This window comes from Sorex fumeus, unplaced genomic scaffold (genome assembly GCF_029834395.1).
Source record: "Sorex fumeus unplaced genomic scaffold, SorFum_2.1 ptg000094l, whole genome shotgun sequence".
Classification (NCBI taxonomy): Eukaryota; Metazoa; Chordata; class Mammalia; order Eulipotyphla; family Soricidae; genus Sorex; species Sorex fumeus.
This window is the reverse complement of record NW_026606151.1, coordinates 13,558,318-13,585,883: the sequence shown is the minus strand read 5'-3', so window position 1 is coordinate 13,585,883 and position 27,566 is coordinate 13,558,318.

The following is a 27,566-nucleotide window of genomic DNA, read 5'->3' as shown; positions in this document are numbered from 1 at the left end:
GCCAAACACAGCAACAAGTCTCACAATGGCGTCACGTTACTAGCATCAGCTCAAGCAAATCAATGAACAATGGGAGGACAGTGCTCCAGTGCTACTCCAACCCCACCCAGGCCAGAAGCACAAAATAATCTTTTTAGAACTCCTGGAGGGAAAAGCTTATAAAATGTTGGAGCTCATTATTGGAACCTTGGAGTTTGTAGCTCTCAGATTTGGCTATGCAGAACCTCTAGCAATTCTTACTTTCCTACCCCAGCAAACTTCAAAGACCAGGGTGTCTGCTCAGATAAGATTCCATTTTCTGTAAGGGCTGTCCCCAATTTGCTCTGTGATTTCACTTCTATGGGAGATTTCAGAAAAGTTCTTCCTTTTTATATAGTTTCTGGAGATATTAATTTGTGTCTTGAGATGTTTCCTTGAGCATTGTACTCATTATCACAAAGTGGTGATAAAGTCTGTTTCTCACATCCATACCTGAAACTTGAAGTATCACTTGATCACTTGACATCTGGTTACTCACTGATTTGCTCTAGTGGGCACCAGTAACGTCTCCATTCGTCCCTGTTGTGTGTTAGTGTAGCCCAATGGCATCTGCTTGTTCTAGTAACACGAAGAACCTCAAATAAATTGTTCAGGGTCTTGACAAAGAAGTCTCACAATCTCATAGGTGGGTGGCCATGCGATCTTTTGATGTCCCATAGAATCCAATCATTAAAGGCTCTAGTCCAGCGGTCATCTCCAAATCTCATTACATGTGCAGCCCATCTGATTTTTGATGCCTTACCAAATGAGACAGCATCGGTGATTCTTGACCATCAATGGAGGTCTGAACTCCGGATTCTTTCTCTCATTTGAGTGAAGCGTGATTCTCCAAGCATAGATCTTTCGATTCCTCTTAGGGTGACCTGAATAGCATTCTCATTCTGTTTTCGTAGGGCCCAGGTTTCTGAGGTGTATATTAATGCAGGAAGAACAGTGATATCCAAGTGATGTGCCTGGATCTGGAGGTTATTCATCCTCTTAGCTTTTTCCTCGGGGCTCTTGAAGGTGTTCCAAGCCATTCTATAGAGTGTCATCTTGAACTCACAAGAAACCTCACTGAGCTTGTTTATCGTGTGAATATGGTTGATTGTGCTGAATCCTTTTTAGAACACAACTTGCTTGTGTGGTTCTCCTTCATCTAGTGTTCTGCCAATTCTGTTCAGGACGACTGGACTGAACAGCTTGTAGATGACAGACAACAGGAAGATGGGGCGATAGTTGCCAGTGTTGTGGATGTCAATGCTTATGGCCAAGTTTGTGTTGACAAGGATCAATGCTTATCAATGCTTATGGCCAAGGACACCGACACCACCGACGCCTCTTTTGTCACATGTTCCGAGGAGTAGTTCTTTTCCAGTGTTGAAAATGGCGTGATGTGATTGATGCCTTCTCGTCTTGGTCAGACCAATGATGTCATACTTAATCTTTCGCGATTGCACCATCAGGTCATCAATGGATGCATCCGATTCCAGTGTACGTGCATTGAAAGTACAGACAGTCATTTTTGTCCATCATTTTGGCAGCCTTGAGATTTTATCCGCGTCTCCTTCCTCACCCTTCTTAACGCTGGCATATTGGTGGCTCTTTCAGGATCAGGAGAATGAGACCCATTGTACTTACTGGTTTTGGCATATTGAATACACCACGAATAGCTTGTCAGGCTCTGCCATGCAGACGGGATATTATCGGTAGCTTGCCAGGTTCTCTGAGTTGAATAGAGGCTTTTAGGGAGGCCTGTAATCACCCTTGCAGGTGTTCCATGGTTCAAACCATATTTGAACTCTATCAAATATAGTGCAGTAATCTTGTATTAAGTGTTTTATGATGTGTCTGGTGGTGGCCGCTTTGCAGCCTAGCAGTCTGGAAAGCAACCTGGAGCATGGTGGTGGCTGGGTAGTGCAGGTAGTGGAGACAGTGGAGGTCTGCAGATGAGGTTGCTCGAGCCGGCCCAGTAACATCTCCATTGGAGACTTTTGTTGTTACTGTGTTTGGCATATCGAATACGTCACGGGGAGCTTGCCAGGCCCTGCCGTGCAGGCGAGAAACTCTCGGTAGCTTGCCGGGCTCTCCGAGAGGGGTGGAGGAATCGGACTCAGGTCGGCCATGTTGGCTGCGTGCAAGGCAAACGCCCTACTGCTGTGCTATCGCTCCAGCCGGGATGAGATGAGGTATTTGTCTGTTATCAGTATGTTGGGGCTTCTGGTTTTAACCCCTCGGTCACCAGAGATTGGTGGGAGCAGGCAGGTACTTCTCTCAGAAGTATCACAAAGTGTAAATTGATTATATGTTTTCTGATATTGATCTCTAATATATATATATATATATATATATATCCACAGCCGTATGTTAAATTCTCTTTGTTGAAGGAATATATCTCATATAGACTTCACTCTATTTCCCCCACAATGCTCAGTATAGTTAAATATGTGTTCAAAAATATCTAAATAATTTACTCTCATTTGTGTATAGTCTGATGTATCATAAAGCCATGACTTTCTACAAAATTGTAAGAATATGTTGAATGTCATGATTATGAAAACTTACAATGATTAAAAATCTAGTAGAGAACAGTAGAGCATTTAGATAATATGCATTCATGAATGCAAACAGCATTAAAATAATGTATTTATTTGTAAGACATAAAATAGTGCCATACTCAAACACATAGTACTTTGCACTAAATGATTATACAATGGGGCTTTTGAAAAGAATTTCCAGCACTTTATCTCCCAATCTTCCAGTCATACACCTGAGACAAAGAGTGGAAACCTTGGCTTTACCTCTTACTATTGATGGGGATTCATTAGTAGCTGTTTAGGGGGAGTAATTGGCAGTTAATTTAACAGCTCTGGAGCTCACTGCATTCAGATATACAACATATTATATTTGTCTTATGGGGTGCTTCTGAAAATTACATAATTAGACACAGGTAAAAAAATGCAATTTCTAGAACATGTAGGTGCTTTGAAAATATTAGTTCCCAACCTTACATCCTAACATATATATATATATATATATATATACATACATATATATATATTTATGGGCTGGAGCAATAGCACAGCGGGTAGGCATTTGCCTTGTACATGGCTGACCTGGGTTGATTCCTCTGTCCCTCTTGGAGAGCCCAGCAAACTACAGAGAGTATCTTGCCCACATGGCAAAGCCTGGCAAGCTACCCGTGACATATTCAATATGCCAAACACAGTAACAACAAGTCTCAGATAGAGACATTACTGGACCCGCTCAAGCAAATTGATGAACAATGGGAGGACAGTGTTTTGAATATATATATATATATATATATATATATATATATATATTTGTGCTCATGTGGTATGTATAACTGTAACTTTCTTTTGAGAAAAATAATATTTTCTCTCTAGATTAGTAGGTAGGTGTTCTTTTGCTTAAAAATAATTGTATACTTCAATAAAATTCCCATTCAGTTTTAGTTACCAATAAATTCTGAGTCCAATCTATTGCACAAGTATTTGACCCCTTGATTCTTTTTTTTAAATTATTTATTTTTTGGTTTAGGGTCCACACTGAGCAGTGCTCAGGTCTCACTCCTGATTATACTCAGGGATCACTCCTGGTGGACTCGGGATTATATGAGTTGCCGGGGATCTAACTCTGATCAAGTATGCAAGCAATGCTCTATCCACTGTACTACCTCTCTGCCCCACTGATCCTTTGATTCGTATTTCTAGAAGACTGAACATTTTCCCTGCATCTTTTATATGGATGATAAGTATTTTTCAGTGAGCTAATGTTAGTCACCTCAAAGAATTAAATGCATAAATACAAACATCAGTTTTGGTATACACCATACATAGTAGAGATAGCTTTGCATTAAAGTACAAGAAAATTTAAAATTTATTCCCATATCTAATACTAACTAGCTTATATGTTAGGCATGTAATTTAATACTAATAGGTCTTACTAAAATTAAATGATTTGTGAAACCACTTTAAATTATAATGTGCAATTATTCTGATCTTTAAATAGAGACACATTCAGAGTAGACATTATGCTCTATATAATTTTCTTACTGTCTCAAATATGAAGAGAGAAAAGTAATGCACATCTCAAGAAAGTGTCTACTAATATTTCTCTCCTGAGTATGCTTTTAGATAGCTGAAATTAGGGTTGAAAAGACTTTTAAATCTTCACACTAGTAGAATTTCATCTTTCAGTGAAGAACAACAAGTTTTGAAGGTCTCTTGAGAAAATTTGTACTGCATTTGGTCTCTACGAATGCTGTGTGCTTATAGAATACATAGTCCAATGTAAAGAAGATTGGGTTAAGAAAAACATTAATAAGTACATTGAGTAAATTCTTGTCATTAGAACAAATCAACTACATAAGGCTATGGCAATATTTACATGTTACCTAATTGTAAAACGTTTTTCTAAGCTTGAATTTTAATATTTTAAAACAAAATCTGCTTAAAGTTTTTAAAGCGTAATTGTTCTTACTAAGGCAAAAATTATGTTTCCAAATGATATTTTAAAGAACATTAACTTGAACCAATAAGTATTTCTAATAAAAATGATAAATCCGTCACTATCATAGATAGAACGTATGCAATCTTTCTATCTTACATATACTATGTTCTCTTGCAATGACATAGTTTGCTTAGACAATTATATACCCCCACCCTGCTAAAATGTTTGCTTGCCCTGATATGTGTTTCCCTTATTATTTTCCTTTGTTTTGAACTCTGTAAGCCAAAATGTAATATCTTATCAGAATAAAATTGCATTTATTTATTTGTGGCCATTCCCCTAACTGAATTAGAAAAACCAATGCTTCCAGATATTTTATCTTAAACCAGAGATTTTTATCTTTTATAATCAGTAAAGTTGCTAAAGTGAGTCGGTGTAATGCTAAGCATACCCACATCCTTTTTTCCTTTTAAACTGAGACCAATACATCATAGTCCTTTAAACAGACCATCCATCAGATAATCTGACTCTCACAACAGTTTCTAGTGTACATTTTCTCACTGGGGAAGCAAAGTGTATCCATCCATGTCGACAATACACGTTCTCTTCCTAGAACCAATTTATTCATTAGATTTTTACCTGAGAGGTGTCAGATATATCACTAGCCATTGAGTTCTCATAACACCTAAGGACAAAGCCTTACCTAATATGCTACCCTATCTATATAACTTTATTCTTTTCCAATCAGCATACCTGTCTCATTTTCTCCAAACTAACTTTCATACATCTAAACAGGTTTGGCATATTCATAGGTGTCAACAGCACAGAATGCATCAGACAGCAGGTTATATATTACCAGAACAAGATCATTTCAAATATGACTTTCTCAGATTAAAAAATATATAAACATTTTAAAGAAATGATCCTTATACCTAGACATGTATTATACTAAAAATATTTCAAAATTGTGAGATGGCCCATATATAAATGAAATACTAGCAGCAAGTATAAATTTCATAAAATGAAATTAAAGTATGCAAATTTTAGAAATAAAACCCCAGGGTTAATTCATAACATACCTTAAAATAATGTTTTCAAGCATCCCATATGCTGCTTCCTATGCTAAATGTCTTCCTTTCATATGTGTTAACATCCTGTATTCATTGCAGGATAGCAAATACAGGAAGTGGATTGTATCCATTTACTTCATCATTTGATATTAGGAAGTTGGGAAGAACATATTGGAGGATGTAGAGAGAGCCGGAAACTTAGTTCTTCCTTTGACTTTGGCATTGACTCCTTTTATAATATTAGCTCCCACTTTACTTTCCCAGACATATTCTATGTTTGGAAAATGCAATTACTGCTTGGAAAAAAATAAGGATAAACTGGAAATTTTCTTTTAGATAATAAGGAGAAATTTTATTATTTATTTGTTTATTTATTTTTATTTTTATTAGTGAAACACCATGAGGTACAGTTGTAGACTTACAATTTTTTGTGCTTGGGTTTCAATTATACAATGATCAAGTACCTAAGCCTCCACCAGTGCCCATTTTCTACCACCATGGGTCCCAGTATCCCTCCCACCCCCCTACCCCCACCCCACCCTGCCTCTGTGGCAGGGCATTCCCTTTTGTTCTCTCTCTCCTTTTGGGTGCTGTGGTTTGCAAAAGAGGCATTGAGTGGCAATCATGTTTGGTCTATAGTCTACTTTCAGCATGCTTCTCCCATCCTGGGAGGAGGATCCTCCCAACACCCTTTATTTGGTTCTCCCTTCTCTATCTGAGCTGCCTTTTCCCCTAGCATGTGTGGTTGGCCTCCAATCGATGGACTGAACCTCTTGGTACTTATCTCGGTTATTCTTGGGTGTTAGTCTCCTATTTTGTTACTTTATGTTCCCCAGGCTGGAACGATAGCACAGTGGTAGGGTGTTTGCCTTGCGTGCAGCCAGCCCGGCCGAGCCGGGTTCGATTCCTCCGCCCCTCTCGGAGAGCCTGGCAAGCTACCAAAAGTATCTTGCCCGCACAGCAGAGCCTGGCAAGCTACCTGTGACACATTCAATATGCCAAACATAGTAACAACAAGTCTCAAAATGGAGACCTTATTGGGCCTGCTTGAGCAAATTGATGATGTTCCCCAGATGAATGCAATCTTTCTATGTCTGTCCCTCTCTTTCTGACTCATTTCGCTTAGCATGATACTTATAAGAAGAAATTTTAGTGGAAAACTACTTCAGGTGCTAAATTTGGGGGAAGCCAAAGTCCCCTGCAGCAAAGAAAGCAAAGGAAGAAAACCTGGGAAGAATCTTCAACAGAATTCTCGGTAGAGGAAGAATATGGCAGAGAGATTCAGCAAGTCTCAACAGAGAGACTTAAACAGGGCCTTGTTAGACAGCTTCAGATGTGGCCACCTTAGACTGTTAACCCTCAAACAAGAATTAGTAGTTATATAGGCTTTGTTTTTCAGAAATGAGTGAATTTTAGAAACAGAAAAGTCACTGGGAAATTACAGAAAGTAGGCGATAAGAAAAGTAAACACTTTGGATTCAAGTGCCCGAGAACAGAGGGCTGGTTAGAGAAACTTTGGTACATCCACACAGAGGAATACTAGGAAGATGTTAGGAAAGATGAAATCATGAAATTTGCTTGTAAGTGGATGGACATGGAGAGTATCATGCTAAGTGAAGTGAATCAGAAAGAGAGGGACAGACATAGAATGACTATACTCATCTGTGGAATATAAAATAACATAATATGAGACTGACACCCAAGGACAGTAGAGTAATCACAAGGGCCAGGAATAATGCTCCATAGTTGGAAGTCTGCCTCATGAGCTGAGGGATAAGGCAGCTGGAATAGAGAAAGGATCACTAAATCAGCGGTGGTCAGAGAGAACATTCAGGATGGGAGATGTGTGCTGAAAATAGATAAAGGACCAAACATGATAGGCTCTCAGTATCTGTATTGCAAACCAAAAGTCATAAGAGAGAGTAGGGGGGAAATTGTCTGCCATAAAAGAAAGGGTGAGAGATGGGATGGATAGGAGGGAGATACTGGGGACACTGGTGGTGGGAGATGTCCACTGGTGGAGGGATGGGTGTTCAATCATTGTGTGACTGAAACTCAAACATGAAAGCTTTGTAACTGTATCTCACAGTGATTCAATTAAAAAAGTGATTAAATTAAATTAAAAATCTTGGGAAAAAAAGTGAACACTTTGTCTTCTTTATTTTGTCCGATGACTTTCCCAATTGGCCATGGAAGGATCCATGTGTCAGATTTTCTGGAATCCTGTTGGTTTTGTATTTTCATTTTGTAACTCTGAGCAAAAAGAATCAAGGTCATTTACATTTGTGTTGTTCCAAATTGGATGGGATGTAAAAACCAATCTCGATTAACAAACATAAGCAGAGAAGACTTAACCTGTAACAACACCTTAGCAATCTCTTATACAAAGACTTCATGACTCCACACTGAGATACAGAAATTTCTTCTAAGGAAACATCTTCTGATCTTTCTGTTAGAAAATTATTGATAACAAGCAAAATAAAATAAATTATTGAGGGCTGTTATGGGGGCAGTCTTAAGAGGTTGTTGGGAAAATTGAAGACAATGGTGGAGAAAAGGTATAATGGTGGTGGGATTGGTGTTGGAATATTGAGTGCTTATAACATTTCAAATCATTCATATCACGAACAAGTTTGTAAACTTTGTTTATACAAAGTGTAAGGAGAAAAAATAAAAATACATAAATAAATTTGTTAATTTTTAATCCTCTATGTTTTATCATGCCTAACATGTATTAACAGTGCCCTGGTTTTCACTATTCCCACTCCACACACACACACATATAATGACTTTGCATGTAACACATATAGCACATATAACAACTATCTGGGAAGAATATGAAAAATAACCAGGAACATTAATGCAGGTAAAACAAAGTTGCACAATGGCTGAATATGCTGAATACAATTTTCCATATTAGATACTAATGGAGTTAGTAACAACAGTGGAAAGGTGATATTCGTTATTTTAAAAATTTGAGACTGTTATAGTCCATTTTAAAATTGTAGGACATTACATCTGAGAACTGATCAAAACAAGGTGAATCCAGTTATAGAAAGATGAAAAGGAAAATGAAGGTACCATTATCCATTTTTACCACCACAAATTTGAGTCTTCTTATCATAGCTATCAAATGTTGTTAGAGCAAAGCAAAGGGAAATGACTAAAAAATGTTGGCAGCAGCAAAAACAAAAACAAATAAACAAACAAAAACAACAGAATCATTCATATAGTGGGTTATGCAGTGTATCCTCTAAACAGTTAGCTCTGACATTGACAAAACTATGAAATGTGACCTTCTAGGTGCACAAGGGACTTACAGATGTGAACGCATTCAGCATTCTGAGAATAAAAGATTGTTCTGTATTATCCAGGTGGCCTTACATGCAATATCAAAGGCCTTAGGAGAGATTGTGAGCAATGGGAGATTGGAAACAGGGAAAAGAAGGCTATGTGGAAGTTCTAGTTTTGAAGATGAAAAAGGGGACTAGGAACATGGCACAGAAAAAAAAGAATATGGACAGAAATACAAGGAATTCAGCTATTAAATATAGGAAACAAGGGCAGAGAGGTGGTTCACAGGTTAAAGAAATAGGCTCATATATGACGGCCTCGGTTTGATCCATGGCACGTCCAGAAGTGACTCCTAAGTACAGAGCCAGGAGTAGCCCGGAGTATCTCAGATGTGGACCACTGCCACCCCACAGAAACAAGTGTAAGCAACAGAAAAACAATCTTTCCTACAGTGTCCATGGAGGCCCTAAATTGTGCCCAAGAAGACGGATTTTATGCTTCTTTTCTGCCAAACACAGTAACAACAAAAGTCTCCAATTCAGAAAATTATTCAAGATCAGGAAAAAAGTTCTCATAGAATAACGACAAATCCTTTGTGAAAACAACACTAATAAACACTCACTAAAAAATAAATATGCATGAAATATTAACAATAATAAAAATAACAAACATCATGGCAAGAATTTTCTTTATTGGCAATATTGTACTATGTTGGCTGGGATTCTTGACATGCCAAAAATTATGAACTTATGACATATGGATCAAAGGAAAATATGAGAAAAGCTTAAGACAAACTGAGACTGAACTTATGCATAAGAGTGATAGTAATAAAGTAATAAAGGCTACTTGGAACAATTTTATATCGCCTAATTCTAAGCAGAAGAAATTAGTGACATTTTAGAGTCTCACCCAAACCCAGCAAGTTACCGAGAGTATACTGCTTGGCAAGCTCCCGTGGGATATTCAATATGCCAAAAACAGTAACAATGATGTGTCTCATTCCCCTGACCCTGAAAGAGCCTCCAATGTAACACCGTTGGGAAGGACAAGTAAGGAGAGGCTGGTAAAATCTCAGAGCTAGGACAAAGCGGATGTTACTTGTGCCCATTCCAGCAAATCGATGAATAACAGGATGACAGTGATAAAGTGATGTATCACTATATCTCTTATCTATCTGATACCCTCCTCCCTAGGTGGAATCAGGAAAAAAAAAAGAAAACCTAAACAGACCAATTAACAAGCAAGGAAATTAAAACAGTAATCAATTCTCCCTGAAACAAACACTCAAATCTAGATGGGACTGCTTGTGAGTTTGACAGGCCTGCAAACATGATGCATGGCTTATACTTCTCAAATTCCTTTAAAAATTTGAAAATAAAGAATTCTTCTGGTTTCTATGAGATCAATATTACCCTGATATTAAAACCAAAGCAGACATCCTATAGAAGAAAATTACATGGCTGGAGCGATAGTACAGCAGGTAGAACAATTGCCTGACAACATAGCTGACCCAGGTTTGATCCCTGACACCCAAGATGGTCCTCCAATCCCCACCAGAAGTGATCCTTCAGCCCAGAGTCACACTGGGTGTGCCCTCACACCCCCAAAAAAGAAATAAAAAGGAAGGAAGGAAGGAAGGAAGGAAGGAAGGAAGGAAGGAAGGAAGGAAGAAGAGAGAGGAAGGGGAGAGAGAAGGGGAGAGGGAGAGAGGGAGGGAAAGAAAATTATAGACCACTATTCCTAATAAACACAGGTGCAAATAATTCTCAAGAAGTTATTGATGACCAAATTCATTCATCAGTACACAAATAGAATCTTATATGATGACCAAGTAGAAATTATCTATCTATAGTTGTATGCATAGTTTAGTATATGCAAGAAAATTCATGTAAAATTCCACATCAACAGAAACAAATGTACATTTTATTTATTTATTTATTTATTTGCTTTTTGGGTCACACCCAGCGATGCACAGGGGTTACTCCTGGCTCTGCACTTAGGAGTTACTCCTGGCGGTACTCAGGGGACCATATAGGATGCTGGGAACCGAACCCAGGTCCGCCGCATGCAAGGCAAATGCCCTACCCACTGCGCTATCTCTCAAGCCCCCACAAATGTACATTTTAAAGTGATAAATATATAACTGTTATTAGGAACGTATTAACAGATATAATGCTTTAATATGCATTATATGAAAATATAATAAAATGCTCAGCCTACCAAAGAACAATTTCAAATATTATGTATATGTAATTTCAAAAATTATGTATAGAAAAAAATGACAGAAATATGTATGCCCACAATCAGACTGAAGAATGGTAGAATTTAAGACATTTGTCTTAGTAATTGGTAAAATACACCGAAAAAAATCAATGAGGTTATAGAAGGTTTGGAAAAGACAATCACCAAGCTTGAGTCGACGTAATTGATGTCTAAACAGACAATATTCTCAAAGAAAGGAAAAGAGAGAATTTTAAATGGGAAAATATTTGCAGCACATAAAAATCAATAATTAATTGAGAAGGGCTTGCAATGTTGTTCAGCTTGCCTATGTGAACATCTGATTTTGATTCTTTGCACATATATATTAGTTCACATTAGTTAAAAAATTTCTGTGAATAAATTTTAAGAACTCAACAAAAACAAAAACAAAAAAAAACAGGAAAAAGCCTTGTAAGCATGCGAGTTGCAATAGTGTTTTCCACAAGCCATGACACTGAATGCTTTGAGAATTGGTCTTTGATGGCATAAACTTGAAGTCAGTTTCTCTGCCCTTACTGTTGTGTCGATGAATCTAGTATTTTTTGGGGACTTGCCCCAGGTGAACGAGGGTGAAGCAAGACACCCTGGAATGGTTAAAGGAAGGATAAAGAAGAGAAAGTCCTCATGGGATAAACCTACTGTCTCTCCTAAATGTTTAATATTTGTTGCTTAGTACCAGGACTCATCAGAAGAGCGACATTCTTTGGTCAATTGTTTAACTATTGTATTTCATTTGAGTTAAACTTTGACACCTCCAAAAGCTTCACTGCATCAGGACTGGTGACCTTATATCTCAAGGGATGTGTCCTCTGGGAGAGAGAGTAGCAACAGGAGCCTGCTTCAGTGGCATTCTGGATAACAGCTTCCTGTTGTTGTCCATTCAACTTCTCTCCTCACTCTTGGTTCCCAACAAATATTCTATAATAACCATATTTTTGTCTTTGACTCTCCAAAATAGACACAGGAGAGAGAAAGTTTCTGTTTCCTTGTTTGGATGTTTGAATGTTTGAAGATGACAGAAGTTGACATAGTGACCTTTTACAGCAAAATGTAGTCTGTCCTGATTCTTCAGGTTGGGTTGAGGCATTTGTTTTACCTGAACCTATTGAGACATCTAGTATATCACCATCACCTTCCAAGAACCAGTAGAGCCCCGTTCCAGAGTCCCATTCTAGATGATTGACTCTCTAGCCTCCTTCCTTTTCACATTAGTTTTCTGGTTTCTCTAGCATGCCAACATATTCAGAGCTGAGGATCTTCACAGGTTGCTTCATGTCAGATCATGCTGTTCAAACAGTCATCACATTTGTTTTATATCTCTTAAAGTCTGCGACAGAGACATCATAGTGTCGGAAAAAGAACTGCTAAGAACTGTGAAACAGAGACCAACACAGAATTGAAAAAATGCCTAAGGATTTATATCTTCCACCAGGGGATTATATTTCCAAAGAATATGTATACTAAGACTAATTATTATGTTTAAGCCCTTTTCCCTAATAATTCACGTTGGCCATATAGAAACTTGATACCTTGGTTTGAATTCATTTTCTTCAGAACTAAAATTATTTGTTATAATACCAGAATGATTTGCTTACAGATTCTGTCTTACACACCAACATTTATCAGCTAGGGATCATGTGACCTGTGGAACTCTGGAAATTTCCATGGAGGCCACAGATAAAAATTTCATAAGCGCAGAATCTAGGGCATAAGCCTAAGAAGTCAACCAGTAGAACTGGAGGATCACAGAAGGAAAAAAATTAGAAGAGGTTGGGGCTAGAGCAATAGCACAGTGGGTAGGGCGTTTGCCTTCCACCTGGCCGACCTAAGTTCAATTCTCAGCATCCCATATGGTCCCCCAACACTACCAGAAGTAATTCCTGAGTGCATGATCCAGGAGTAAACCCTGTGCATCGCCGGGTGTGACCCAAAAAGAAAAAAATTTGGAAGGGATTGTGGTCTGAAAAAAAGTTTGAGAAACACTAACCACTTGTCTATGGGTTCACACCAGAAAATCTACAGTCTTGCCTATAAAACAAGTTCATTGGTTATTAACACTATTGTTTTCTGAAAATGATGAGATTCTAGTTTAAGCACAGTAACTTTTTTTTGGAGCATCTTCCACCCAGATCCTCCAAATCCCAGTAGGCGGGGGTCACACCCACCACCTGGCCCCCTGGCGCCGTGTAATCCCATCAACGGCCAAGACTCAGAGACTATAAAATCCAGCTCCAGAACATCTTTTTATGACATCTTATTATCTCATTCCTACTTTGGACAAACTGCAAGCTATCGAATGTAGCCTGCCCACAGGGCAGAGTCTGGCAAACTCCCCGTGGCGTACCAAATACGCCAAATACCAGTAACAATGATGGGTCTCATTCTCCTAAAGAGCCTTGGATATAATCTCAGGGCTAGGATGAAAGAGACGTTACTGGGGCCTGCTCGAGGCAATCGACGAATAACAGGATGATGAAATGAAAAAAAATGGACTTTTTTTTGCTTTTTTACTTTTTGGGTTACACCTGGCAATGTTCAGGGGTTACCCTTGACTCTGCACTCAGGAATTACTCCTGATAGTGCGCAGGGGACCACATGGGATGCCAGGCCCAATTGAACACCCTACCAACTGTACTATTACTTGACGGGAGGGCCTTGCATAGTAAATGTTTTAATTGGTCTATCAGACTAAGCAGGTCCTCAGTGCAGAATGGGGTGGGCAGAACCAAATCCGGATACTGCAAACGCTCACTCGTTGCACATTTCCCACCTCCAGCTTTCTTCTCTTCATCATCTCTCAGAAACATGTTCTGATTCCTTTCGAGTACCGGCAAATAGTGTTAGCTAACTCAAATCACACTACATACATTAACTCTGTCATACACATGGCATACCCACTTTGAGAATTTCAGAGTTAAGCAGAATGTAATTTCTGTGCAATCTCCTTTCTAACAGGATATGTTCTGGTTGATTCCATCGTGCTGGACAAAAGCAGGCTGTTATTACATATAGCTCAGTGAATCAGCAGAACTTCGATTCAACTTTCTTCCCTGCTACAGAAGCTAGTGCTTAGAGCAGGCAAGACACTGTGATTTCACTGGGACATGGAGATTTTGGTCTAATCTGGGAGCAATTACAGGTAGTTAAATAGACTCAAGTTACACAGTGGATCATAGACAACTCAAATTCTTTCCTTCATGGTTGTACTCTGTACAAATCCTCCCCAAACACCAATCTGGACTTCTCAGATGAGTTTCAGGAAATTATTTGGGGCTCCACCTCTAATTTACATTTGCATACATGATCCCTTTTATAATGGCTTCACAATGAGATTCCTGTTACTCAGTTACAGCACCATGGATTTTTTTTCCCTTTATTTTATTTTATTTTTTTTTACAGTTGTAGATTTACAATTTTTTGTGCTTGGGTTTCGATTATACAATGATCAAATACACATCCCTCAACCCTTGCCCGTTTTTCACCACCATGGATAATATCCCTCCCACCCCCATCCCCCCATCCCCCCCTGCCTCTGTGGCAGGGCAATCCCCTGTGTTCTCTCTCTCCTTTTGGGTGTTGTGGTCTGCAAAAGAGGCATTGAGTGGCAAACATGTTCAGTCCATAGTCTACTTTCGACATGCATCTCCCCTCCTGAGAGGATCCTCCAAACATCCTTTATTTGGTGCTCCCTTCTCTATCTGAACTGCCCTTTCCTCTAGGATACCCGGCTGGCCTCTAAGTTATGGAGTAATCCTCCTGCAGCACCATGGATTTTAACCAAGTGAAGGCACTGCTAAAAATTTCATCTTACTGAACTTCCTGTGTTTTGTTAGTTTGGTTTTATTTTTTTTTTTTGCTTTTTTCCCCCTTCTTTTTGGGTCGGCCCAGTAACGTCTCCATCGTGAAACTTGTTGCTACTGTGTTTGGCATATCGAATACGCCAAACACAGTAACAACAAGTCTCACGATGGAGACATTACTGGGCACACTCGAGCAAATCAATGAACAATGGGAGGACAGTGATACAGTGCTTTTTGGGTCACAACCTGCATTGCACAGGACTTATTCCTGACTCATGTACTCAGGAATTACTGCTGGCAGTGCTCGGGGGACCATATGGGTTGCTGTGAATCAAACCCGGGTCGACCGTGTGCAAGGCAAATGCACTACCCACTGTGTTATCGCTCTAGCCCCTAAATTTCCTGTATTTTTACATTTATAAAATATTATAAGGTCTGGAGTCATAGGATAGCTGATAAGTGTGCTTGCCTTGCATAGGATTCAACTGGGCACTAGTAGAGTCCCCAAGCCTGGCTTGGAGTGATCTCTGAGTGCAGAACCAGGAGTAAGCCCTGAGTACCCGTGAGTGTGGCCCAAAAATAAAAAATAAATTAAAACTGTGATATACAGAGCAGAAATATTCTACTCTCATCTCCAAGTTTCTCTCTAAATTTTTTAAAATTATTATTGTCAGTGATGATAAGTTTGTTGTTACTCTTGCTATTACCTGAAGCTTTCCCTCTATTTTCCCACAAGGAGGGATGAATTTTCTAGTTTCTTTAACCTTATTAATATGACCTTTTAACTATTTAAAATTTCTACTTAGCTAATCTCACTGTAATTCTCTTTCATTCCCTCTAAAAATATATCACCCTACTTATTTTAACTTTAATCAATTCTTCCAATTCAACATGCCTCAAATCTCTAAAAGTATCGTTTTTATTCCTTATTGCCTCCCCATAAGAGTATACTGTGATTTTTTTTACATATTCTCACTTCATTTCCTTCCATTTTACAATATTACTTTGCTATATTAGCTTGATGCTAATAGGGAAAAAAAGATATCCTATCATTGTAATTTCCTCATTAACCTACATAAAATATCCCACTGTCAAATTTATTCTTTTATAATATATCATAGTCTAAACTAGCCCCCTGGGTTTCTTTGGGGAGCAATGCTTGTACCTCCACCGATTTGACCTGCTAATCTGTTTCTTGTTCTAAGTAGGTCACAATCCTTCCAATCTTTTCCCAATGTACTCTTTCATTCCTATGACTGAATCCATTCAAACTTTCCTATTATTTGATGGTTAAAATGCAATTCCTACTTTAGATGTTTTCTTGGTAGGACTCCAACTCTCTTGCATATTAAACACACTGCTTTCTGTAATGAGCATTTTCAATAAGTTGAACTCTTCAGAACCCCAATTAATAGCTGCCATTTTTCTGTAGTGAATCTAAACATATTATGAAGACTGGAAAATGATAAATGACCGAGAAAATATTCTATTTCCAAAAAATCCATCACCTCATGGATTTATTATTATTATTGTTTAGGTAGCATGGCTTTGACAGAGTGAATGTTTATAGTAGCGCTGAACAAAGTAAACTGTACCCTGTAACCACTAAAATACCCAAGAACCTCCACCTTTATATCTTTATGTCACTTCTGTCCATATTGTTCTCCACTGCTTTCCCCACTACTTAGCAACGTGAGTTTTTGCAAGAGTTTGTTATCAATTCCTAGTTCTGTCTCGAGTCCACAGGTGAGTGAGCTCATCTAGTATATGATATTCTCTCACAAACTTATTTCTCTTAATATGATGTTTCAGTTCCACCTGCATTGCAACAAACTGCAAGGCATCTTATAAATGTTAAGGTGTTTTGCAACTGCATTAATAATAAATGCATAAATCACATTAGGGTTTTAAAATGTGTGTTCACCTGCATTACTAATGAAGGATACACTTCAGTACAGGAGTTATGTCTTTGAGTATTGTCCCTACTAAGATCTACCTACACAGAATTCCATACAGTCCTAGGGGAGTTAGCCAGAATCAGCACTTCCTCAGGGGAAAAGGTTGCTGGCCTCCAGGTGACGTTAATGAGCACAAACACCATATTTTATGGGCCAAGAGCTCCTTAGAGAAGAACAGGAGGAGACTGGGTTCAACCTACCCATTTCCCTTACAATTTCAACAACTAAACTCCTCTACTTCTAGGGCAAAACATCAAGGGCAAACAGAAGCCAGCAAGAGTTTCTCTTTCCACAAAAGGAAATAGCAAGAATGAGGAATAATGACTCCATTTTATGCCATTAAACTCATCCATTTGCCTGAAGGAAAAATAAATAATCCTGTAATTTTCTATATGTACTGTTCCCCAAGAATCTCAACCACAAGACACACACAAGCCAAACAGGTTCTAAAAAATCTTGAGGTTTCAATAATCTGAGATTGTAATTTAGGGGGACTAACCTAATCCTCCAAAGAAATGTATTTTCTTTCCCAACCTTATTTTCTTTTCTTTTATCAACAACACTTTTCCCAACCATAGGGGCAAGAATTACAACCACTTCCTTCAGTTTATTCCATTCTTGTCACAACCATGGACCCAGTTTTTTACATAAACTTTCATTTTTGGACAACCATGTGACATTTCATAAAGCTATTAAATTTTGTGATGAAGACAATTACCACACTTTTACAGAGAAAATGTATAAAAGATAAAAACCTCAAGAATTAGATCCTATATTAATCCAAAAAGAAACCTTTGCTTGTGCTACAAAAAAACACAAGAATATCCAAGAACTTTACGCAAAATTCTTTGATATTTGTGTCTTTATAAATTTTCATTTTATATTAAAAATCCATTTCTTCATTTTATAATATTTTTATTGAATAAAATGTCAGTAAGGGTACATGGCATTGGATTATTATACATAAACACATCTCCTAAAGATGATATAATAATGCATGCATATTATAGAGAATTTTTAGCATTTTGTGCTTACTTCCTATTTTAGTGTAAGCAGAAATACATGGCTTCTTTATGAGGTTGGTTTTCTTCTCATATATAAGCTTATTTTCATCTGTTGCAGTTGGCTATAATTTTTATCTTTCTGATACTCAAATTTTAGTAGCTTGGCCACTAGCAGGCTTCTTTGATTGCTGGCTTCTTTATTCTTTTCAAAAAAAGCCCAAATATCTCTGAAAATTGTTTTCTTGCAATAAGATATTTTAGGTCCATATTTATATATTCTGCCTCAAGATATTTCTCCTGAGAGTTCCAGTCACCTTAGTAAATGATATTAGTGCCCAAATATTCGGAGAATCAAGAGTGTCATGAAAATAATTTTCATTGAGCTTTTGAAGTAGACAGAATAACTTCAAAAAAAATTATACAGAGAATAGTTCCCTTAGGTTTTGAGTTCATATTAAACTTTCCAAAGGTCTAGATTTACTTTTACTCTTTTACTCAAATTTCTCTAATATAAAATTTTCACAGTTTATTTTTTGTTTGACAACCGTGTTATCTCTTTACCCACTTTCCTATTAGCTGAGTCACATTTGCCGTTTTAATTGTTGAGGAAAGTCCATTTGCAACTGGACTTTTATAACTTATTTTTAACTTACTTAGATCTTTCATATTTATAACTTAGTTAGATATCTGGCACTTTCATGATAAAAATTTAGAGATTTGAAAAACATATCACCAGAAGTTTTCTTTCTACATGTGTACAAGTAAAAAGAATTCAAAATGTTGCCAGTGTACAAAATCATAGCGTAATCATATAATTTTAACGAATTAAAACATGCCAAGTTCCTAGGGTTACTGTGTACTTGTGTCAAAAACAAAACACACTATCATCTCAGAAAAATTAAATCTATTGAAACATAACCTAATTTACCAGGAAAGATATCCACGCCTTCTGAATTATAGCATCAGATAAAGACATGTAATGTTCCCTATTAAATAAACACTGACATTTCTGAAAGCTAATTATTTTTACAGCGAGAAAGTAGAATATATTTAGAAAAAAAAAGAGATAGTGCCTTAAGGTCAGAATATATTAATGTAAGGAAAACAATTTGGCATGCACATTTCAAAAACAAAGCTGCCTGAATGTAAATCTTTCTTCAATATAAAAATGGGCTCAAGTTATGAATTAGGGCTGACAAAGGGAGCTTCGGGTAGAAGGTCACCTAGATATTTCCCACATGTGCAAACTGTTTACGAGGCTTGTACTGAGGGTGGGCGATGCATGTGGTGATGAGTTCATCTCCAGGTTATTGAATATGCTGTGTTTCAGATATAGTGCTTAACTGTTTCTTTTCCGCCGTTTGGAAAATTGCTCGGTGCCTGTGGTCTCTGTTTTGCAGTGCTCTGAGGAAGCCGGAAGTACTGTCATTCAGTTCCACCATTAATACCATGGTCAATATTTGAAAGACTCAGTAGGCTTCAGAATTTGTCCAAAATCCTCAGCGTTGCTACTTTGACTTAAGAGATTATAGAGGGACTCCAAATTCCTGCCACCTAGTTTTGTTGAAACCTGTTGGCTGCATGTATTGGCATCAGTCCACCCTTGCTGCGTTTCAGAGTTGTCATTCTGCTGGACCAGGACTACAAGACGAAGTCTGGCCATCAGGCAAAAATCGGGTATAATCAAATGACCCTGTGAAAGTCACCATTGGTTTCATTGTCATTAGGATATGAATCTTTGCATTCACAGATGTGATTGACTTCGATTTGACATTTTCCTTTAACATTTTCCCTTCTCCTTGGAAAGTGGCTACCAGGGAATGTTATTTTAAAGGAAGGAGAGGCCAAGAAAAAGGGGGGGAAAATCCCTTTATTTCGTTAAATACAATTCTGTTAAAAAGATGCATAATACTACCCACTTTAAATTCATTTATTTGACATAGAAAGAGGTTTACTGAGTTAGTTCTTTCTATGTATAAAAGATACGTTGATAAACTAAGCAAGTAAAAACCTCATGAAACTTTTATTCTGCTTTTAAATTGTCTTAGAAAGGAGGTTCAGTAGAAATGTTACTTTTCTGTCTCCTATTATCATTTTGTGTGTGTTTATTTTTTGTGAAACGATGATGAGCAGATTATAAAGCAGTTCAGCATATCTGGGTCACAAAAGCTAATGACATGGGTCACGTGCTAGGGATGAACACAGATACTCACTGTTTTGCACGACTTGCTCACCAGCTCCACAGACATTCACATAGTGATCTAGATCTAGATCTCACCTAAGCAAAAACTGGGAGACTAGTATAAATATCTGGACTTGACAAAATTAGAACATTGTCCTGAGACTCAATTTTTCTATTACCTATAATCTTGTTCCATAATTTCTTATGTCTATCCACATTGCTGTACCACATGAAATTATTATCGCGATTTTTATTAATAGAACATCAGCACTCCTGGTCTCTGTTACAAAAAAATTAAGAATCAGAAATGATACTGCATTTTTACTGTCAGAATTTCCCTCACTCATGCATTTCTAAAATGACTCTCAAGTTTTCTTTCTGTGAGCAGAAAAGCTCACAGCTCCAGGCAGCTTTCACTTATCACCTCCTCTGAGGTTAAGTACAAAGGCTCACTCTTTTGCAGAATGGTAGCCCTCTCTACGATCAAATTGTCATGATCCTCCTCCATTTTGGCATGAATTGTTGTTGACAGAATGTGAGCTCTGCTTCTGCCATCTTCTCTTTTGACTTTACCACACCCAGATTTCAAATTAACATGTAGATTTGGAATTAACACGCTGAATAAGCAGAAACCTATATTTCTCCCATAATTGCCTTTCATTCAGTAAACGCTGGGCTAGGTAACCTCAGCGTAGCTCATAAAGAATATTTAGGGCTCCTACTGCGATAAAACATTTCTGATAAGAACATATTTTGCATTCTCTCCACTTAGACCATGAATTACTAGTGAATGCATTCTGTTACTAACATAATTGATTTACAAAATAGCTTTTATGTAGCACATACAAACTCACTCTTTTGTCAAATATGAAAGATTTTCCAATGCAACAGTTTGGTGGAGCAGAGAGCCTATTGAGCTGAAAAGCAAATACAGCTATCTGATTAATTGATTCTGACCTCATAAATATTATACTTTGGAAGCTCTAATGGAACTTCCTGAGGGTAAATTGTATGGTTCACCTCGTTCATTTATATCTCTGGCTGACAGATGTACATTATAAAATGTCACTGAATATGCTGGCAATAAATGAGGTATAACATTAGCATCTTGATTCTGTGGTGGGATTTTTATGGAACACTTTTGTTAAATGATTCTAACAGTAGTAAAAATATTACAATGTTATTCGCTATACGTCATCCTTTCTATTTTAATCACTCTCCCAGCAAATTTGCATTGATCTTCTTTACTTACATCAAACATTGCTGCACTTACAAAGCAGTTTTCTTTTATTGTGTTCTATCACTCCCCCCCAATTAGAAATTGCCTTTGTTAGTATGTCGTTGCATACATTCTAATTGCCATGCTAATGATATCCTTCATTTATACACATAAAGAGTCTAATCTAAAATTTTAAAGTTCAATATGAGGCAAGAATTGAGGAATATGCCGCAAATTGTCCTTCCTAGAGTTTAATTTTTCATTCTCATGTTGATTATGGAGAAATTATCATTTTCATTTCATTGAAAGAAACATTTATGAAAGGGAAAATCAAGATAACAAAAACAAACCAGTTTTACACAACAATAGAGCACATTTTAACATAATATTTTATGTTATTGTACTAACAGTATCCTGAGAAAAATCTATTTTATGTGGTTGTGAGCCTAGAAAATATGCAAATTTCATTGTATGTTAATCTTGCCAATGAAAGGATGATTACTTTAAAGACAACTTAGCTTCAGGAAACAACTAAAAAGGAACTAGTGTATCTGCAAAGTAGAGCAATTTAATCATGCACTTGAGATGTCCTTATTCTTTTTTTTTTTGTGTGGGCTCCTGGAACTAAGGAAATGAAAGAAAATTCATTTTCTAATGTTAAATTTTAGAAGACATTGAATAATTTCATGCATAAAATATATGGGTGGATTTGAATACTGTAACAAAAGTTCTCATTGAACATTGTTATCACCATTTTTATAATATGTTGGTCTTCTTTGTTTGGTTATGACTACTTGTATATTATTTCATTATCATTACAAATTCAGAAGGAAAGCTCATTTAATTTTGTAATTCAAAATACAGACAGGTATACAGAAAGCTGGGAAGCTTGAATATATTTTCAGAAACCAGTTGTTGAGCTGGGTATTATCAGACCTCAGGTCCTAATTAGATCAAATGTATTTTTCCTTCTGTCCTTTTTTCTTAATTGAAGTCCAGCAAAACAAGTTAGCACCATCCACTGAAAACCCCCTACACTGAAATAAAAATAATTTTTATGAATATCTCTAGTTAATTCATAGTTTAGGAATCTGGGTAAAAAGAAAATGGAAATAAACTGCAGCTTTCAGAAGAAAAAACTACATTTATAATCACCACAAATAATTGTAGCAGGAAGCTTATAGGTTCTGAGTAAAAAAGCAACTGAAGTGTATGTTATACGTATATTTTTGTATTTCTCCCATTAACTTTTTCAGATCCTTCTGATTTCCACTTCTGTCTCTACCAGAAAATCTTCCTTGTTCTTTTCTCTTTATGACCTGCCATTTTCCTTTTGTTTCCTGTCTATATTTATTTATTTTTGAGTGTGACTTTTTGATTAGAGCTACCGTGTCTCTCTCTCTCTCTCTCTCTCTCTCTCTCTCTCTCTCTCTCTCTCTCTCTCTCTCTCTCTCCTCTCTCTCTCTCATATGTAGGATGTAAAAGGCAAAGAAGGCAACGGATAAAACTAATAGAAAACTCTCTGGATGCAGGAGAATAAAGGTTCCAGAACAGGATTGGGACCAAGGAAAAATAGAGAACTTCGGGACTCTGATGGTGGGCGATCATGCAGTTCCAGAGATAAAATTTAGGGCACTACCATCAAAATATTTGCTCCAGCCCTTTGACTATTTCCTGGTCTCCAAACAAATGTTTTCCTAACAGGAGACATTTGTGCAACATCTTTTAGATAGTAACTACTGAGTCACACTAAAAAATATCAATTAATCTCTCTTAATTTCTCTTTTTTCATTTTAAAAGAAGATGACAATAATTTACATCCTTCTCTTGCTGCAAGAGGGTGAAGGATTTTTAAATAATATATCTATATTGTATATCTGCCAAGCCTGATAGCACAGCTGGTAGGGCATTTGCCTGGCACGTGGCCTACCCGGCCAACCCAGGTTTGATTCTTCTGCCCCTCTCGGAGAAGCCCTACAAGCTACCTAGAGTATCTCTCCCACATAGCAAAACCCTGCAAGCTACCTGTGATGTATTCAATATGCAAAACAAAGTAACAACAAGTCTCGTAATGTAGACATTACTGGGCCCACTGGAGCAAAATCGATGAACAACGGGAGGACAGTGACAGTGACAGTGACATATCTGTAGACATTTTGTGAAGGCTGAAGTCTGACAGAAATCGAACATAATCCCAATATAACTCAACCGGAAGGGCTACTCTGTTTGAATCACCTATTTTTGTATAAACGTTCTATACTTGAGTTATGTAAAGTATAATGGCATATTCATTCATTCTTGAGACTTTGGGAGCTAATCCACCAGAGATTCGATGCCTCGATGCCATAGTTTTAGAGATATTTCTATTTTTAGAAAAGCAAATCTAGTATTTCTTTCTAGACTTCATTTAAGATTGCAATCCACAAAGGTATGATCTACAAATCAGGATCAGCCAATTTGCAATCAAGAGAAATGAGTTCTAGACTGTCTGAAGTCAAGTTCACTAAAGTAGCTTAGCTAAAGAAGAAAAAAGGGAAATTTTTTTTCTACAACTATTATGGAGTTTGTCATTTTCTCCCACAAACAATTTCTTCCTCCATGCCAATAAAACTATTTCTCTACTATTTTCTCAGATATAACATTCATTTGCATTTTACAAAACTGAACAATGATTTATGAAAGTCCAAGTCTACCCTCAGCCCATATTTTGGTTTCCCCTGAGGCCTACGAAGTCAGACAGGAGGGGAAAACATTAAAATAAATGAGGAAAATCACAGTGGTGAGGCAAGTTTCAACTACCATTTTCCTGTACTCCCACTCTTACTTCAATTAGACAATTTGTCAAATTCCTGAAACTCCCCATCTCTTTCTGGAGTCTTCTGACTCTTGGATTTTTACTTGTTGCTTACTCAGTCCTACATATTCACTTTGTGTCCTTGGGTCAAGTAGTTCTTCATAGGTCTGAGAATAATAACATTGCATCATTTTAAAGATGATTGCAAAGATCATATCAGAATAGATAAAAGTGATTGGACATTTAGAAAGAAAAATTAAATCTATCCTTATTATTGTCATTGTCAAAAACCTAACTACTATAATCAATCAAAAGAGAAAGAGAAGTGGAGAAACAAAATCAGATTAAAGGAAGATAAGGAAATCGTTGTTTTACAAACAAATGAGAAAATGAAAGAGTATATTGGGGGTTGCTCCTTTCCAATCTCATCTCCTCCCATTTTCTTCTAAGATCCCTATACTCTGGCCAGGCTAACCTACCTGTCTTATATAAAAAAAAAAAAAAAGACCTACTTCCTGGAGCAATAGCACAGCAGGTAGGGCTTTTGCCTTGCACACGGCCAACAGGGGTTCAAATCCTCCAGCCCTCTCGAAGAGCCCGGCAAGCTACTGAGAGTATACCACTCGCACGGCAAAAGCTGGCAAGCTACCCGTGACATATCTGATATGCCAAAAACAGTATCAACAAGTCTCAAAATGGACACGTTGCTGGTGCCTGCTCCAGCAAATTGATGAACTACAGGAGGACAATGCTATAGTGCCTCAGTGCGACAGTGTTACTTCCTAACAACACGAAAGCTCTGTGCATTTCATTCTTCCTTCTTGAAAAATACAATTTTCATCTTACAATTGTTAAAAAAATAAATTGGCAGCTTGAAAGCATTTATATGACATTAGGTTTTTATGTGCACATTTTATCGACTTTACAAGAGTTTAAGTTTCTTAGAGAGCCATATCAGTTTTGCATCCTCTATGGCACCTAAAACCATTTCTCGGATAGAATCCAATGACCATAATTTTGATTTATTGTCTTGGGAAGCAACTAATCGATATATTATACTTGTTTTTCAAATATACGTATCATATTTTCTTTTCTTTTTTTGAAGAGTAGGTGGGGGTAGGGTGTTTGCGACACACCCAGCAATGATCAGGGCTTACTCGCGATTCTGCACTCGGAGATCACTCCTGGTGGGGTTCAGGGAAACAATCTGTGATCCCGGGGATTGAATTTAGGTTCATCACTTGCACAGCAAGCATCGTACCAACTGTACTATTGCTCCCATCCCTCACGCATGTTTTTTAGAGTTAAAACCAAGGATGATCCTTTTGCTTTATTTCATCCAATTTTTATGTGCTAATATAATTTTTTGGAATATATCAGGATAATAATTTTTATAATGAGAGACAGCTATTTATTTATTTTAGAACTGTATGGCAAAATTTAAAAATAAAGGTACTGGGCCACATAAGTAGAGAGAAAGTAAGAGGGAAATTGTCTGCCACAGATGCACGGAGAGGGGTAAAAAGGGGTGGAGGAAGGATACTAGAGACATTAGTGGTGGAAAATGTATACACTGGTGGAGGGATGGATGTTTGGTCATTGTATGACTGAAACTCAAACATAAAAGCTTTGTAACTGTAGCTCATAATGATTCAATTTAAAAAAGAAAAGAAAAAAAGACACAGGTACTGGACCAGAGTTATAGTACAAAGGTTGAGGTACTTGCCTTGAATGCAGCCAACCCTAGTTTGATCCGCTGCACTGCATACAGTTCCCCAAGCAACAACAAGGGTGATCCTTGACCATAAAATCAGTAGTAATCCCTGAGCATCACCAGGTATGTCATCCAACAGAATATAAGTAAACAAATAAAATACTTACACAAGGTTTTTTAAAGAATAAGTTTAATATGTATTTGGAGGGTGTGGAGGATGAGTAGACATGTGTATTTACTTTTAACTTTCACAGGTCCTTTTAATGTTAAGTAGAGTTGAATTAATGGTTTAGTTCATGATCTCCAAAACTGATAAGGAACAGTTAAGCACATATTACCAATATGCATTGCAGATAATGTAAAAATCTATTGCTTTAACCTCCCCCAAAGGATGATTTAGAGATTATCCCATCAGAGTAGGATGAGGTGGTAGAGCCAATAAGCTGTACGCTGCTGTGCTTAATAACTTTCATGCTTTGTGGTCAGTGACACATTTTCCCGAGACATAGATTTTATCATTGAAACCAGAGTAAGCAACTTGAGGAACAAATTCCTTTTAGCCAAGTGATGATTAACTATATAGTATTAAGAGTTTGGCTTTTAAGTTAAACAAAATAGAATTTAAATTCTAAGCCTATCATTTATTTATTATGAGCAAATTCTTGCCTATAGGAGCTTCAATTTTCTCACATATAAAATGAGAACAATTGTAAGTTTAAAGTGATTACTATAATTCAGAGGTTATACATGTGCATTATATATATGTATAAATTGACTGTGATCTCCTATGGTATTGATTTTAAAAATATCTAGCCTTATGTTGCAATAATCCAAACCATATTCTAAACCATATTCTAAATCTTAGTTGATGATCCTAACAAAGTACATTCATTGGGAGCTATAGTACAATCATGCTGATGTTATTATATGTAAAAGCAACAAATCATGACTTGCTATATGTGAGTTTCATCCTTGAATTCTAGTTGCATTGGTTAGCCAGAAACTCCTCTGTTTATAGGTTCCCCTTTAAAAGACAAAGAATTACTCATGGCTTTAAAAATCCTGGTCTTACATCAGCCAGAAACTTTGAGAATCATTCTTTCCCACCCGCACACCCGTCTTCATTTCTAGGCTTTCATCCTTTATACATGATACCTCTGGCAAGATGCCTGGAGGAAAACTCATGACCCATAAAGTTAACTTACCTCAAGAGTAGGAGACAAACAGACTTAATTTAACCCAGAAGACACCAAGAAATAATAACTTGGAAATAGAGACCAGGCTGAGCTAATGCACAGACAGTCTTGAGAACTATCATTTTTAGTAGGGTGTACAGCATTCAATCAGGGATTAGCTCATTCCGAAGGCAACTAGCCAACAGTCAAATTTCAATGTTAATTATAAGACTGTCAGTCTCTGTTCTACATATTCCAGGATATTCAATCAGCTGAAACAATGAATATCATTTTAACCATAGAGAATTTGTGACTCAGACCAAAGAAATGTTATATTTTCTGTTCCATTTCCAAACCTTCTCTACAAAGTCCTCCCACCAAGAGAGAGAGAAAGAGAGAGAGAGAGAGAGAGAGAGAGAAAGAGAAAAAATGGTATCACTTTTACCTAGATTTGATCCTATGCCTATTTCCAATCTAGAAAAATTATTTTGGTGTGTGAGTACATTTGAATGTGTTTTTAAGAAAGTTGAAAATTAATTCATTCTCATATATTTATTCACATGACTTTCTTCTGCTGCCTAACTTAAGAAATCTAAAACAGAT